This window comes from Pleurodeles waltl, chromosome 4_1 (assembly GCF_031143425.1).
Source record: "Pleurodeles waltl isolate 20211129_DDA chromosome 4_1, aPleWal1.hap1.20221129, whole genome shotgun sequence".
Taxonomy (NCBI): domain Eukaryota; kingdom Metazoa; phylum Chordata; class Amphibia; order Caudata; family Salamandridae; genus Pleurodeles; species Pleurodeles waltl.
This window is the reverse complement of record NC_090442.1, coordinates 39,542,967-39,556,946: the sequence shown is the minus strand read 5'-3', so window position 1 is coordinate 39,556,946 and position 13,980 is coordinate 39,542,967. Positions and strand designations below refer to the sequence as shown.

Genomic DNA, 13,980 nt, shown 5'->3' with positions numbered 1-13,980 from the left:
TACTCTTCCTCATAGCAGCTTGCCAGGGTGATAGTATATTGCAACAGAACCATTCCACTTCTTCACTGAAAAGTGTCATGCTGGTTACCCAAATGAGCAGCGTGTCATTTTATACAGCTTTCTTTATTGAAATTAAACTTGGACTCACTTGAAATATTCTCTTTCAAAATGAATGTTTTGAGCTGCTGTGACTTTTATTTCTAGAGGTGGTGACAGGCTTTCAGGTACGTGCTTAGGTCAAGGCCCTGTTCATGTCACTTGTATAAGCTAATTCAGGGAGCAAATTAGCAAGTCAAGAAATGGGAAGTCTGAACTACTGTCAAAGCAGTTTCATTCTCTTTTCAAATAATCCAAAAATACCATTGCAGCATAAAACAAAGTATTCAATAAAAGAAGAAAGGAGGATTAACAGCAAAAAAGCACATCATAAGATATGAAACTTTGGAAATTATCTAGATATTGTTTGAATAAACTCCTTTGATGGAAAGAAGATGAAGAACGGTATGGGATCCTGTCCTGCGCACCTGAAATTGATATGTTCCACATACATTCATACCACCTAAGCATAAAACACACAAACATATTGCTGTCAGTGACCATGCGGCCTAATGGTAAAGGCGTCTGACTTCGGATCAGAAGATTGAGGGTTCGAGTCCCTTCATGGTTGAGTCTTTTTCTCACAGCACCCAACTTATCTTTACATACAAACTGGAAACACACTCTTACAATACTCCTTTCACTCTCACTCATTAAGAAAGCCCAATGCAAACTGCACAATCAGTCACGTTATGCCTTCAGCATTGCTACTTTTCTGTCTTTCTGCCATACCAAAGTACCTCTTCATAAATGCCTTGGATATGCAATACGTATACAACAATATGACATGGCACAATCATTCTGAACAGAACTGTGGGTAGATTCAGTGCAGGGAGTGTGTGCGTGCAGAAAGCAGAAACTATGCATGGGTAGAAGCTCTATGATTTTCTCCAGGAATAATGCAAATTGTCCCTCAGAAAAAGTATACTACTAGAGAAGAATCATAAAGGATTGACACAATTGCTGCCTTTGCTGTGGCCCCAGTTGTGTAATCTGTCAAGGACTGGTCTCTTGCAGATTGAGGCACCTAGTTGCAATTGTGTGGTAAAAATCACCCTTACAACCATTTTTGCTATAAACTTGAGATCTTTCTGAGATACTATCTCACAGACTTCTTATGAATGAGGAACTCTGAAATTGTCATATTCCAATTTGTACGTCCTTAAAACTATGCTGGTTATTCAAATGGGCAGATTGTTTTTTCAATTCCTTTCTGTCTCTAGTTGTAGTTATATTGATACAGAGGCATAATTGTTGAATGATATATATTGGTTTGATTGAAATATGTTCGTAGAGGTGGTGATAGGCTTTCTGTGTCTGTCTGAGAGCAAGGACCGGTTAACGTCTTTTTCCAAGAGCAGTTTATTGTGAAAGGTATCAGGCAAAGGAGTATGTATTGTGATGTGGTTCTCTGACTGCTTCTGTCCACTTGCCAAAAGTTCCAAGGCCCTATGATTGCACAAAAACTGTAAGATTGAAGTGGTGGGTGCCGGAGGTTTAAAATGGTCAGTTTAATTAAAGACAGAAAAGTGAAACGAATGACTGCAGAAATACTGTATGTGGCCATGAACTGAGATGAAAGGATGATTTTGGAACTCTGTCTTGCAGATTACCCTCAATGCCGCAATGGATAGGGCACTACTCTCACAGACCAGGGTGTGTAAGTTTAAGTCTATCTGAGGTGCACACCCTGAACTAATACATTTTTGCTGAAACCTAATCATATTGTTTACTCTTCCTCGTAGCAGCTTGCCAGGGTGATAGTATATTGCAACAGAACCATTCCACTTCTTCACTGAAAAGAGTCATGCTGGTTACCCAAATATGCAGCTTGTCATTTTATACAGCTTTCTTTATTGAAATTAAACTTGGACTCACTTGAAATATTCTCTTTCAAAATTAATGTTTGAGCTGCTGTGAATTTTATTTCTAGAGGTGGTGACAGGCTTTCAGGTACGTGCTTAGGTCAAGGCCCTGTTCATGTCACTTGTATAAGCTAATTCAGGGAGCAAATTAGCAAGTCAAGAAATGGGAAGTCTGAACTACTGTCAAAGCAGTTTCATTCTCTTTTCAAATAATCCAAAAATACCATTGCAGCATAAAACAGAGTATTCAATAAAAGAAGAAAGGAGGATTAACGGCAAAAAAGCACAGCATAAGATATGAAACTTTGGAAATTATCTAGATATTGTTTGAAAAAACTCCTTTGATGGAAAGAAGATGAAGAACGGTATGGGATCCTGTCCTGCGCACCTGTAATTGATATGTTCCACATCCATTCATACCACCTAACCCTAAACACCCAAACATGTTGCAGTCAGTGACCATGTGGCCTAATGGATAAGGCGTCTGACTTCGGATCAGAAGATTGAGGGTTCGAGTCCCTTCATGGTTGAGTCTTTTTCTCACAGCACCCAACTTATCTTTACATACAAACTGGAAACACACTCTTACAATACTCCTTTCACTCTCACTCATTAAGAAAGCCCAATGCAAACTGCACAATCAGTCACGTTATGCCTTCAGCATTGCTACTTTTCTGTCTTTCTGCCATACCAAAGTACCTCTTCATAAATGCCATGGAGATGCAATACGTATACAACAATATGACATGGCACAATCATTCTGAACAGAACTGTGGGTAGATTCAGTGCAGGAAGTGTGTGCGTGCAGAAAGCAGAAACTATGCATGGGTAGAAGCTCTATGATTTTCTCCAGGAATAATGCAAATTGTCCCTCAGAAAAAGTATAGTACTAGAGAAGAATCATAAAGGATTGACACAATTGCTGCCTTTGCTGTGGCCCCAGTTGTGTAATCTGTCAAGGACTGGTCTCTTGCAGATTGAGGCACCTAGTTGCAATTGTGTGGTAAAAATCACCCTTACAACCATTTTTGCTATAAACTTGAGATCGTTCTGAGATACTATCTCACAGACTTCTTATGAATGAGGAACTCTGAAATTGTCATATTCCAATTTGTACGTCCTTAAAACTATGCTGGTTATTCAAATGGGCAGATTGTTTTTTAAATTCCTTTCTGTCTCGAGTTGTAGTTATATTGATACAGAGGCATAATTGTTGAATGATATATATTGGTTTGATTGAAATATGTTCGTAGAGGTGGTGATAGGCTTTCTGTGTCTGTCTGAGAGCAAGGACCGGTTAACGTCTTTTTCCAAGAGCAGTTTATTGTGAAAGGTATCATGCAAAGGAGTATGTATTGTGATGTGGTTCTCTGACTGCTTCTGTCCACTTCCCAAAAGTTCCAAGGCCCTATGATTGCACAAAAACGGTAAGATTGAAGTGGTGGGTGCCGGAGGTTTAAAATGGTCAGTTTAATTAAAGACAGAAAAGTGAAACGAATGACTGCAGAAATACTGTATGTGGCCATGAACTGAGATGAAAGGATGATTTTGGAACTCTGTCTTGCAGATTACCCTCAATGCCGCAATAGATAGGGCACTACTCTCACAGACCAGGGTGTGTAAGTTTAAGTCTATCTGAGGTGCACACCCTGAACTAATACATTTTTGCTGAAACCTAATCATATTGTTTACTCTTCCTCGTAGCAGCTTGCCAGGGTGATAGTATATTGCAACAGAACCATTCCACTTCTTCACTGAAAAGTGTCATGCTGGTTACCCAAATGAGCAGCGTGTCATTTTATACAGCTTTCTTTATTGAAATTAAACTTGGACTCACTTGAAATATTCTCTTTCAAAATGAATGTTTTGAGCTGCTGTGACTTTTATTTCTAGAGGTGGTGACAGGCTTTCAGGTACGTGCTTAGGTCAAGGCCCTGTTCATGTCACTTGTATAAGCTAATTCAGGGAGCAAATTAGCAAGTCAAGAAATGGGAAGTCTGAACTACTGTCAAAGCAGTTTCATTCTCTTTTCAAATAATCCAAAAATACCATTGCAGCATAAAACAGAGTATTCAATAAAAGAAGAAAGGAGGATTAACAGCAAAAAAGCACATCATAAGATATGAAACTTTGGAAATTATCTAGATATTGTTTGAAAAAACTCCTTTGATGGAAAGAAGATGAAGAACGGTATGGGATCCTGTCCTGCGCACCTGTAATTGATATGTTCCACATCCATTCATACCACCTAACCCTAAACAACCAAACATATTGCTGTCAGTGACCATGTGGCCTAATGGATAAGGCGTCTGACTTCGGATCAGGAGTTTGAGGGTTCAAGTCCCTTCATGGTTGAGTCTTTTTCTCACAGCACTCAACTTATCTTTACATACAAACTGGAAACACACTCTTACAATACTCCTTTCACTCTCAATCATTAAGAAAGCCCAATGCAAACTGCACAATCAGTCACGTTATGCCTTCAGCATTGCTACTTTTCTGTCTTTCTGCCATACCAAAGTACCTCTTCATAAATGCCATGGATATGCAATACGTATACAACAATATGACATGGCACAATCATTCTGAACAGAACTGTGGGTAGATTCAGTGCAGGGAGTGTGTGCGTGCAGAAAGCAGAAACTATGCATGGGTAGAAGCTCTATGATTTTCTCCAGGAATAATGCAAATTGTCCCTCAGAAAAAGTATAGTACTAGAGAAGAATCATAAAGGATTGACACAATTGCTGCCTTTGCTGTTGCCCCAGTTGTGTAATCTGTCAAGGACTGGTCTCTTGCAGATTGAGGCACCTAGTTGCAATTGTGTGGTAAAAATCACCCTTACAACCATTTTTGCTATAAACTTGAGATCTTTCTGAGATACTATCTCACAGACTTCTTATGAATGAGGAACTCTGAAATTGTCACATTCCAATTTGTACGTCCTTAAAACTATGCTGGTTATTCAAATGGGCAGATTGTTTTTTAAATTCCTTTCTGTCTCTAGTTGTAGTTATATTGATACAGAGGCATAATTCTTGAATGATATATATTGGTTTGATTGAAATATGTTCATAGAGGTGGTGATAGGCTTTCTTTGTCTGTCTGAGAGCAAGGACCGGTTAACGTCTTTTTCCAAGAGCAGTTTGTTGTGAAAGGTATCAGGCAAATGAGTATGTATTGTGATGTGGTTCTCTGACTGCTTCTGTCCACTTGCCAAAAGTTCCATGGCCCTATGATAGCACAAAAACTGTAAGATTGAAGTGGTGGGTGCCGGAGGTTTAAAATGGTCAGTTTAATTAAAGACAGAAAAGTGAAACGAATGACTGCAGAAATACTGTATGTGGCCATGAAATGAGATGAAAGGATGATTTTGGAACTCTGTCTTGCAGATTACCCTCAATGCCGCAATGGATAGGGCACTACTCTCACAGACCAGGGTGTGTAAGTTTAAGTCTATCTGAGGTGCACACCCTGAACTAATACCTTTTTGCTGAAACCTAATCATATTGTTTACTCTTCCTCGTAGCAGCTTGCCAGGGTGATAGTATATTGCAACAGAACCATTCCACTTCTTCACTGAAAAGAGTCATGCTGGTTACCCAAATATGCAGCTTGTCATTTTATACAGCTTTCTTTATTGAAATTAAACTTGGACTCACTTGAAATATTCTCTTTCAAAATGAATGTTTGAGCTGCTGTGAATTTTATTTCTAGAGGTGGTGACAGGCTTTCAGGTACGTGCTTAGGTCAAGGCCCTGTTCATGTCACTTGTATAAGCTAATTCAGGGAGCAAATTAGCAAGTCAAGAAATGGGAAGTCTGAACTACTGTCAAAGCAGTTTCATTCTCTTTTCAAATAATCCAAAAATACCATTGCAGCATAAAACAGAGTATTCAATAAAAGAAGAAAGGAGGATTAACGGCAAAAAAGCACAGCATAAGATATGAAACTTTGGAAATTATCTAGATATTATTTGAAAAAACTCCTTTGATGGAAAGAAGATGAAGAACGGTATGGGATCCTGTCCTGCGCAACTGTAATTGATATGTTCCACATCCATTCATACCACCTAACCCTAAACACCCAAAGATATTGCAGTCAGTGACCATGTGGCCTAATGGATAAGGCGTCTGACTTCGGATCAGAAGATTGAGGGTTCGAGTCCCTTCATGGTTGAGTCTTTTTCTCACAGCACCCAACTTATCTTTACATACAAACTGGAAACACACTCTTACAATACTCCTTTCACTCTCACTCATTAAGAAAGCCCAATGCAAACTGCACAATCAGTCACGTTATGCCTTCAGCATTGCTACTTTTCTGTCTTTCTGCCATACCAAAGTACCTCTTCATAAATGCCACGGATATGCAATACGTATACAACAATATGACATGGCACAATCATTCCGAACAGAACTGTGGGTAGATTCAGTGCAGGGAGTGTGTGCGTGCAGAAAGCAGAAACTATGCATGGGTAGAAGCTCTATGATTTTCTCCAGGAATAATGCAAATTGTCCCTCAGAAAAAGTATAGTACTAGAGAAGAATCATAAAGGATTGACACAATTGCTGCCTTTGCTGTTGCCCCAGTTGTGTAATCTGTCAAGGACTGGTCTCTTGCAGATTGAGGCACCTAGTTGCAATTGTGTGGTAAAAATCACCCTTACAACCATTTTTGCTATAAACTTGAGATCTTTCTGAGATACTATCTCACAGACTTCTTATGAATGAGGAACTCTGAAATTGTCACGTTCCAATTTGTACGTCCTTAAAACTATGCTGGTTATTCAAATGGGCAGATTGTTTTTTAAATTCCTTTCTGTCTCTAGTTCTAGTTATATTGATACAGAGGCATAATTGTTGAATGATATATATTGGTTTGATTGAAATATGTTCATAGAGGTGGTGATAGGCTTTCTTTGTCTGTCTGAGAGCAAGGACCGGTTAACGTCTTTTTCCAAGAGCAGTTTGTTGTGAAAGGTATCAGGCAAATGAGTATGCATTGTGATGTGGTTCTCTGACTGCTTCTGTCCACTTGCCAAAAGTTCCATGGCCCTATGATAGCACAAAAACTGTAAGATTGAAGTGGTGGGTGCCGGAGGTTTAAAATGGTCAGATTAATTAAAGACAGAAAAGTGAAACGAATGACTGCAGAAATACTGTATGTGGCCATGAACTGAGATGAAAGGATGATTTTGGAACTCTGTCTTGCAGATTACCCTCAATGCCGCAATGGATAGGGCACTACTCTCACAGACCAGGGTGTGTAAGTTTAAGTCTATCTGAGGTGCACACCCTGAACTAATACATTTTTGCTGAAACCTAATCATATTGTTTACTCTTCCTCGTAGCAGCTTGCCAGGGTGATAGTATATTGCAACAGAACCATTCCACTTCTTCACTGAAAAGAGTCATGCTGGTTACCCAAATATGCAGCTTGTCATTTTATACAGCTTTCTTTATTGAAATTAAACTTGGACTCACTTGAAATATTCTCTTTCAAAATGAATGTTTGAGCTGCTGTGAATTTTATTTCTAGAGGTGGTGACAGGCTTTCAGGTACGTGCTTAGGTCAAGGCCCTGTTCATGTCACTTGTATAAGCTAATTCAGGGAGCAAATTAGCAAGTCAAGAAATGGGAAGTCTGAACTACTGTCAAAGCAGTTTCATTCTCTTTTCAAATAATCCAAAAATACCATTGCAGCATAAAACAGAGTATTCAATAAAAGAAGAAAGGAGGATTAACGGCAAAAAAGCACAGCATAAGATATGAAACTTTGGAAATTATCTAGATATTGTTTGAAAAAACTCCTTTGATGGAAAGAAGATGAAGAACGGTATGGGATCCTGTCCTGCGCACCTGTAATTGATATGTTCCACATCCATTCATACCACCTAACCCTAAACACCCAAGCATGTTGTAGTCAGTGACCATGTGGCCTAATGGATAAGGTGTCTGACTTTGGATCAGAAGATTGAGGGTTCGAATTCCTTCAGGGTTGAGTCTTTTTCTCACAGCACCCAACTTATCTTGACATACAAACTGGAAACACACTCTTACAATACTCCTTTCACTCTCACTCATTAAGAAAGCCCAATGCAAACTGCACAATCAGTCACGTTATGCCTTCAGCATTGCTACTTTTCTGTCTTTCTGCCATACCAAAGTACCTCTTCATAAATGCCATGGATATGCAATACGTATACAACAATATGACATGGCACAATCATTCTGAACAGAACTGTGGGTAGATTCAGTGCAGGAAGTGTGTGCGTGCAGAAAGCAGAAACTATGCATGGGTAGAAGCTCTATGATTTTCTCCAGGAATAATGCAAATTGTCCCTCAGAAAAAGTATAGTACTAGAGAAGAATCATAAAGGATTGACACAATTGCTGCCTTTGCTGTTGCCCCAGTTGTGTAATCTGTCAAGGACTGGTCTCTTGCAGATTGAGGCACCTAGTTGCAATTGTGTGGTAAAAATCACCCTTACAACCATTTTTGCTATAAACTTGAGATCTTTCTGAGATACTATCTCACAGACTTCTTATGAATGAGGAACTCTGAAATTGTCATATTCCAATTTGTACGTCCTTAAAACTATGATGGTTATTCAAATGGGCAGATTGTTTTTAAATTCCTTTCTGTCTCGAGTTGTAGTTATATTGATACAGAGGCATAATAGTTGAATGATATATATTGGTTTGATTGAAATATGTTCGTAGAGGTGGTGATAGGCTTTCTGTGTCTGTCTGAGAGCAAGGACCGGTTAACGTCTTTTTCCAAGAGCAGTTTATTGTGAAAGGTATCAGGCAAAGGAGTATGTATTGTGATGTGGTTCTCTGACTGCTTCTGTCCACTTGCCAAAAGTTCCAAGGCCCTATGATTGCACAAAAACGGTAAGATTGAAGTGGTGGGTGCCGGAGGTTTAAAATGGTCAGTTTAATTAAAGACAGAAAAGTGAAACGAATGACTGCAGAAATACTGTATGTGGCCATGAACTGAGATGAAAGGATGATTTTGGAACTCTGTCTTGCAGATTACCCTCAATGCCGCAATAGATAGGGCACTACTCTCACAGACCAGGGTGTGTAAGTTTAAGTCTATCTGAGGTGCACACCCTGAACTAATACATTTTTGCTGAAACCTAATCATATTGTTTACTCTTCCTCGTAGCAGCTTGCCAGGGTGATAGTATATTGCAACAGAACCATTCCACTTCTTCACTGAAAAGTGTCATGCTGGTTACCCAAATGAGCAGCGTGTCATTTTATACAGCTTTCTTTATTGAAATTAAACTTGGACTCACTTGAAATATTCTCTTTCAAAATGAATGTTTTGAGCTGCTGTGACTTTTATTTCTAGAGGTGGTGACAGGCTTTCAGGTACGTGCTTAGGTCAAGGCCCTGTTCATGTCACTTGTATAAGCTAATTCAGGGAGCAAATTAGCAAGTCAAGAAATGGGAAGTCTGAACTACTGTCAAAGCAGTTTCATTCTCTTTTCAAATAATCCAAAAATACCATTGCAGCATAAAACAGAGTATTCAATAAAAGAAGAAAGGATGATTAACAGCAAAAAAGCACATCATAAGATATGAAACTTTGGAAATTATCTAGATATTGTTTGAAAAAACTCCTTTGATGGAAAGAAGATGAAGAACGGTATGGGATCCTGTCCTGCGCACCTGTAATTGATATGTTCCACAGCCATTCATACCACCTAACCCTAAACAACCAAACATATTGCTGTCAGTGACCATGTGGCCTAATGGATAAGGCGTCTGACTTCGGATCAGGAGATTGAGGGTTCGAGTCCCTTCATGGTTGAGTCTTTTTCTCACAGCACTCAACTTATCTTTACATACAAACTGGAAATACACTCTTACAATACTCCTTTCACTCTCACTCATTAAGAAAGCCCAATGCAAACTGCACAATCAGTCACGTTATGCCTTCAGCATTGCTACTTTTCTGTCTTTCTGCCATACCAAAGTACCTCTTCATAAATGCCACGGATATGCATTACGTATACAACAATATGACATGGCACAATCATTCCGAACAGAACTGTGGGTAGATTCAGTGCAGGGAGTGTGTGCGTGCAGAAAGCAGAAACTATGCATGGGTAGAAGCTCTATGATTTTCTCCAGGAATAATGCAAATTGTCCCTCAGAAAAAGTATAGTAGTAGAGAAGAATCATAAAGGATTGACACAATTGCTGCCTTTGCTGTTGCCCCAGTTGTGTAATCTGTCAAGGACTGGTCTCTTGCAGATTGAGGCACCTAGTTGCAATTGTGTGGTAAAAATCACCCTTACAACCATTTTTGCTATAAACTTGAGATCTTTCTGAGATACTATCACACAGACTTCTTATGAATGAGGAACTCTGAAATTGTCACATTCCAATTTGTACGTCCTTAAAACTATGCTGGTTATTCAAATGGGCAGATTGTTTTTTAAATTCCTTTCTGTCTCTAGTTGTAGTTATATTGATACAGAGGCATAATTGTTGAATGATATATATTGGTTTGATTGAAATATGTTCATAGAGGTGGTGATAGGCTTTCTTTGTCTGTCTGAGAGCAAGGACCGGTTAACGTCTTTTTCCAAGAGCAGTTTGTTGTGAAAGGTATCAGGCAAATGAGTATGTATTGTGATGTGGTTCTCTGACTGCTTCTGTCCACTTGCCAAAAGTTCCATGGCCCTATGATAGCACAAAAACTGTAATATTGAAGTGGTGGGTGCCGGAGGTTTAAAATGGTCAGTTTAATTAAAGACAGAAAAGTGAAACGAATGACTGCAGAAATACTGTATGTGGCCATGAACTGAGATGAAAGGATGATTTTGGAACTCTGTCTTGCAGATTACCCTCAATGCCGCAATGGATAGGGCACTACTCTCACAGACCAGGGTGTGTAAGTTTAAGTCTATCTGAGGTGCACACCCTGAACTAATACCTTTTTGCTGAAACCTAATCATATTGTTTACTCTTCCTCGTAGCAGCTTGCCAGGGTGATAGTATATTGCAACAGAACCATTCCACTTCTTCACTGAAAAGAGTCATGCTGATTACCCAAATATGCAGCTTGTCATTTTATACAGCTTTCTTTATTGAAATTAAACTTGGACTCACTTGAAATATTCTCTTTCAAAATGAATGTTTGAGCTGCTGTGAATTTTATTTCTAGAGGTGGTGACAGGCTTTCAGGTACGTGCTTAGGTCAAGGCCCTGTTCATGTCACTTGTATAAGCTAAATCAGGGAGCAAATTTGCAAGTCAAGAAATGGGAAGTCTGAACTACTGTCAAAGCAGTTTCATTCTCTTTTCAAATAATCCAAAAATACCATTGCAGCATAAAACAGAGTATTCAATAAAAGAAGAAAGGAGGATTAACGGCAAAAAAGCACAGCATAAGATATGAAACTTTGGAAATTATCTAGATATTGTTTGAAAAAACTCCTTTGATGGAAAGAAGATGAAGAACGGTATGGGATCCTGTCCTGTGCACCTGTAATTGATATGTTCCACATCCATTCATACCACCTAACCCTAAACACCCAAACATATTGCAGTCAGTGACCATGTGGCCTAATGGATAAGGCGTCTGACTTCAGATCAGGAGATTGAGGGTTCGAGTCCCTTCATGGTTGAGTCTTTTTCTCACAGCACTCAACTTATCTTTACATACAAACTGGAAATACACTCTTACAATACTCCTTTCACTCTCACTCATTAAGAAAGCCCAATGCAAACTGCACAATCAGTCACGTTATGCCTTCAGCATTGCTACTTTTCTGTCTTTCTGCCATACCAAAGTACCTCTTCATAAATGCCACGGATATGCAATACGTATACAACAATATGACATGGCACAATCATTCCGAACAGAACTGTGGGTAGATTCAGTGCAGGGAGTGTGTGCGTGCAGAAAGCAGAAACTATGCATGGGTAGAAGCTCTATGATTTTCTCCAGGAATAATGCAAATTGTCCCTCAGAAAAAGTATAGTACTAGAGAAGAATCATAAAGGATTGACACAATTGCTGCCTTTGCTGTTGCCCCAGTTGTGTAATCTGTCAAGGACTGGTCTCTTGCAGATTGAGGCACCTAGTTGCAATTGTGTGGTAAAAATCACCCTTACAACCATTTTTGCTATAAACTTGAGATCTTTCTGAGATACTATCTCACAGACTTCTTATGAATGAGGAACTCTGAAATTGTCACATTCCAATTTGTACGTCCTTAAAACTATGCTGGTTATTCAAATGGGCAGATTGTTTTTTAAATTCCTTTCTGTCTCGAGTTATAGTTATATTGATACAGAGGCATAATTGTTGAATGATATATATTGGTTTGATTGAAATATGTTCGTAGAGGTGGTGATAGGCTTTCTGTGTCTGTCTGAGAGCAAGGACCGGTTAACGTGTTTTTCCAAGAGCAGTTTATTGTGAAAGGTATCAGGCAAAGGAGTATGTATTGTGATGTGGTTCTCTGACTGCTTCTGCCCACTTGCCAAAAGTTCCAAGGCCCTATGATAGCACAAAAACAGTAAGATTGAAGTGGTGGGTGCCGGAGGTTTAAAATGGTCAGTTTAATTAAAGACAGAAAAGTGAAACGAATGACTGCAGAAATACTGTATGTGGCCATGAACTGAGATGAAAGGATGATTTTGGAACTCTGTCTTGCAGATTACCCTCAATGCCGCAATAGTTAGGGCACTACTCTCACAGACCAGGGTGTGTAAGTTTAAGTCTATCTGAGGTGCACACCCTGAACTAATACATTTTTGCTGAAACCTAATCATATTGTTTACTCTTCCTCGTAGCAGCTTGCCAGGGTGATAGTATATTGCAACAGAACCATTCCACTTCTTCACTGAAAAGTGTCATGCTGGTTACCCAAATGTGCAGCGTGTCATTTTATACAGCTTTCTTTATTGAAATTAAACTTGGACTCACTTGAAATATTCTCTTTCAAAATGAATGTTTTGAGCTGCTGTGAATTTTATTTCTAGAGGTGGTGACAGGCTTTCAGGTACGTGCTTAGGTCAAGGCCCTGTTCAGGTCACTTGTATAAGCTAATTCAGGGAGCAAATTAGCAAGTCAAGAAATGGGAAGTCTGAACTACTGTCAGTTCATTCTCTTTTCAAATAATCCAAAAATACCATTGCAGCATAAAACAGAGTATTCAATAAAAGAAGAAAGGAGGATTAACGGCAAAAAAGCACAGCATAAGATATGAAACTTTGGAAATTATCTAGATATTGTTTGAAAAAACTCCTTTGATGGAAAGAAGATGAAGAACGGTATGGGATCCTGTCCTGCGCACCTGTAATTGATATGTTCCACATCCATTCATACCACCTAACCCTAAACACCCAAACATGTTGCAGTCAGTGACCATGTGGCCTAATGGATAAGGCGTCTGACTTCGGATCAGAAGATTGAGGGTTCGAGTCCCTTTATGGTTGAGTCTTTTTCTCACAGCACCCAACTTATCTTTACATACAAACTGGAAACACACTCTTACAATACTCCTTTCACTCTCACTCATTAAGAAAGCCCAATGCAAACTGCACAATCAGTCACGTTATGCCTTCAGCATTGCTACTTTTCTGTCTTTCTGCCATACCAAAGAACCCCTTCATAAATGCCATGGATATGCAATACGTATACAACAATATGACATGGCACAATCATTCTGAACAGAACTGTGGGTAGATTCAGTGCAGGGAGTGTGTGCGTGCAGAAAGCAGAAACTATGCATGGGTAGAAGCTCTATGATTTTCTCCAGGAATAATGCAAATTGTCCCTCAGAAAAAGTATAGTACTAGAGAAGAATCATAAAGGATTGACACAATTGCTGCCTTTGCTGTTGCCCCAGTTGTGTAATCTGTCAAGGACTGGTCTCTTGCAGATTGAGTCACCTAGTTGCAATTGTGTGGTAAAAATCACCCTTACAACCATTTTTGCTATAAACTTGAGATCTTTCTGAGATACTATCTCACAGACTTCTTATG

The 13,980-nt window shown here is 39.2% G+C and overlaps 6 non-coding genes across 6 annotated transcripts; all 6 read left to right on the top strand.

Annotated features, from left to right (window-relative positions):
- The first annotated feature begins 594 nt into the window (after positions 1 to 594).
- TRNAR-UCG (transfer RNA arginine (anticodon UCG)) lies at positions 595 to 667 on the top strand. Its single transcript has one exon. It is a non-coding gene; the product is annotated as a tRNA-Arg (tRNA).
- Positions 668 to 2,418: 1,751 nt separating this feature from the next.
- Positions 2,419 to 2,491, top strand: TRNAR-UCG (transfer RNA arginine (anticodon UCG)). The gene has a single exon. It is a non-coding gene; the product is annotated as a tRNA-Arg (tRNA).
- A 1,752-nt stretch (positions 2,492 to 4,243) lies between these two features.
- Positions 4,244 to 4,316, top strand: TRNAR-UCG (transfer RNA arginine (anticodon UCG)). Its single transcript has one exon. It is a non-coding gene; the product is annotated as a tRNA-Arg (tRNA).
- Positions 4,317 to 6,067: 1,751 nt separating this feature from the next.
- On the top strand, positions 6,068 to 6,140 carry TRNAR-UCG (transfer RNA arginine (anticodon UCG)). The gene has a single exon. It is a non-coding gene; the product is annotated as a tRNA-Arg (tRNA).
- Positions 6,141 to 9,715: 3,575 nt separating this feature from the next.
- Positions 9,716 to 9,788, top strand: TRNAR-UCG (transfer RNA arginine (anticodon UCG)). Its single transcript has one exon. It is a non-coding gene; the product is annotated as a tRNA-Arg (tRNA).
- Positions 9,789 to 13,358: 3,570 nt separating this feature from the next.
- Positions 13,359 to 13,431, top strand: TRNAR-UCG (transfer RNA arginine (anticodon UCG)). The gene has a single exon. It is a non-coding gene; the product is annotated as a tRNA-Arg (tRNA).
- The last annotated feature ends 549 nt before the right edge of the window (positions 13,432 to 13,980 follow it).